Source organism: Porites lutea, chromosome 8, assembly GCF_958299795.1.
Source record: "Porites lutea chromosome 8, jaPorLute2.1, whole genome shotgun sequence".
Classification (NCBI taxonomy): domain Eukaryota; kingdom Metazoa; phylum Cnidaria; class Anthozoa; order Scleractinia; family Poritidae; genus Porites; species Porites lutea.
The window spans coordinates 2,314,429-2,317,500 of NC_133208.1; the positions used below are offsets into that span (position 1 = coordinate 2,314,429).

General features: G+C 43.0%; 1 pseudogene; it reads right to left on the reverse strand.

Moving 5' to 3' along the window:
- Window positions 1-257: 257 nt before the first annotated feature.
- On the reverse strand, window positions 258-1,797 carry LOC140945980 (uncharacterized; annotated as a pseudogene).
- Between the last annotated feature and the right edge of the window lie 1,275 nt (window positions 1,798-3,072).

Below are 3,072 nucleotides of genomic sequence, written 5' to 3' on the forward strand. Positions count from 1 at the left end.
AAATTCTAAAAAATAGAAGTAACTTAACCTTACATAAAAGAAGAGGAAATAGACATAATTAATAATAAAAGCTCAAAATTCTATAAAATTAAGAATTCCATTATGCAGAGATATTAAGATCCTGCAATCGAATTATACTAATGACGGCTAAACCAGTGTCCATAAAAAGCCTTAAGTATAAAAGCATATAGACACGTATTTCAGATATCCGCACTAGCGACATTTATTTTACAGTCTAATGATTGCTCTAGCTTGCTACGAAACGGCGTTCGCGAACCTCTGACGCATGCATGTACCGATCTTAAGAGTTCAAACGAGATCTATGTCCTGAGCCAAGTGATTACAACATGATAAGGCTCGGTGTCTTTCTGAGCTATCTTGTCTGCGAGATGCTTTAAGAACCGCTGACACTCGTTTCCCATTCCGCCATTGGTTCCAAACACTAAAGGCGTAAACGAACTCATTTCTACATCTAACACCCGCTGCTGGTACTTGCGCTTCTTCTCTTCTTCTTGCTCTTTGAACACTTGCGATGTTGGCTTGCTCTGGTAACACTTGGAGTTGACGTGCGTAACTCTAACATCAAAAAATGCCGTAACTCCTCTTGCCCAGAAACCTCCCGCTTTGATGTCCAACCTTGCCTCAGAACTTGTAACAGCGCTCCTCAAATGAAATCGCTCGTTGTCCAGGGGTTGAAGGCGTGGTTCGATTTCGACATTATTGCAGATCTTGTCGATGAATGTCGTTAACAAGTTCCGTACACCATCATGTCTCTGCGCTACAAACCCCCCTTTTTACAAGAGAGGGCGTGACTAACGGTGAATTTATCCCCACATATGCAATGACTTGGTAAATCGACTAAGGGTAAGTCATAACGCAAGCGTAGCGAGTCTCTGAACTCTTGCTTGTTGAGGGCTAAACCTTTGTCTGCGAGAGGCATCGCATTCAGCCAAGAACTTGCGCCCTTGTCCCTCGATTGATTAACCAGACGCAGCAGGCCTGGGGAGAGGCTTGAATCAATGCTATTCATTTTCTCTTTGGAACTTGCTCTCTTAAGTGATTGTTGATGCCTCTTTAGCTCCTCTGTAGATCTTTCTCCTGGTACCATGATGGAACTCTGCGATGTAATAGAATCTACGTGGGCGGTGGTTATTAGTCTCGAGGCAGCAAACTGCTGCGGTGCCTCGGATTTCAGATCAGGAATGCCTAGACCCCCTTGACCCGTTGCTAAGGTAGCAAGTCTGCGCACCTCGTTAGGGAGAGGCTCTGATTGACCGAACAAAGTAGGGAGTAGTAAATCTTCAATCACTTCCTGGATTGGATCGACATAATCTTCAAACGATTCAATTGTGCGCATGAAGTAAATGAACTTCGACTTGTAGCCTTTTGTGAAAGCAATATACGCCGCATGCGGCTGGCTCTTCGCTATTTCAGAGAGAAGTTCGATTTCCTCTTTCCATGCACGAACCTTCTCCTCACAATACTGATCTTTGTATTCTTGCGACGCAATAACTGCTCCCAGATGGCGCTGACCTTCAGTCGTTATGTTGACTTCCTCTCCAAACACCCTCTTTGCTTCCTCCGCTAGTTCCCTAGACTTCACAATAAGCCAGCTCTTTGTCCCACAAGGTAACCAAACTTTTGTCCTTCCTTACTCAAATGCCTGTACCAGTTGTATAAGTGCACTATACTCCCTCCTCCAGCTGAGTCGTCTGCAAGCCACACCTGTTTAACCAATGGGCAATGATCCCTCAAATTCTGTATCATTATGGATGTATTAAGTGCATACCATAGCATCGCTAGCGGATCTCCTTGTGTGGTGCCTTCTCGAGAAAGTATTTCACCTCCCCCACAAATAAACAGTCTAGATGGGCTTCTATATGTGTTAATCACATAGAGCGCCATTTCTTTGCGCATGATCTGGATATTGTGTAAGGCCGCTGACCTATTCATTTGGTTAAAAGCATTACTAGCATCAATTAGCAATATTCCATCTGTTCCTTCTTCAACAAACACTTGACTCATTGCATGGATCGCAGCCTCCGCTCCTGTGTTATGACCAGCGCAAACTTGTAGGGGACCCGCCGCTTCTTTTCTTTCCTCCTTTAAGAAACCGCTGACCGTTTTCCCCACTATTCTCCTCAGTACCTCTCCAACACCAATTGGTCTGATTCCCGGGTTCTTATCCAGCGGGATAAGCCTGCAGGACGTGAAAGCTTCAAGTAAGGATGGGTGGTACGATTTCCTTAGCAGATTTCTTGTGAACACGGCTAGCTCTTCTCTCAATATTTTGCCCTCGGTCTTGAAATTCTTAGAGCACAGGATTCTCTTATACAGCTCTGCGTCCATTCCAGATGGTCCGGCTGAGCCCTTGGTTTTACTTGCCGGGTTGTAGATCGATTCTTCGTCTATGAGGTCATAAACATTTGGCGGAATATAATCAATTGGGCCATGTAACAAACTCTCCTCTGCGATATCAGCTGCCTGTGGGTGTTTGTCCTGTAGCCCTTGCAGGACATCTGGCGATAGGTCGAGCAGACCGGACGAGCTCTCGTTATCTAGGAGTTTCATAGCAGCTGTCAATTTTCCTTGCAGAACCAGCTTTGAGAAGGCTTTGGATATGTCTTCAACCTTTCTAGGTTTCTCGGAATTCACAAATTTCCCTTGAAAGAACCTCACTTCTTTAAGCAACAAATCAATGTCCCCTTGTTTCCAGAGTGCTAATCGACGCTCTATTGCTTCACTATGCTCCTTGCTTTTGGAAGTAGCGGATGGTTTTTTCAAAATCAAAGTTGGGAGCACCATGAATGCTTTAAGAACGACCGAGTTCAAGTCAGAGTCTGAATTAAATTGCTTAATCCAGAAGGTTAATTCTTCAATGAAAATGATGATAATGATACAAACATGAACCACAAATGATGATGATAACGATAACGATAACGATAACAATAATAATAATAATAATAATAACAATAATAATGATAACGATAACGATAATAATAATGATAATAATAATGATGATGATAACGATAACGATAACGATAATAATAATGATAATAATAATGATGATGA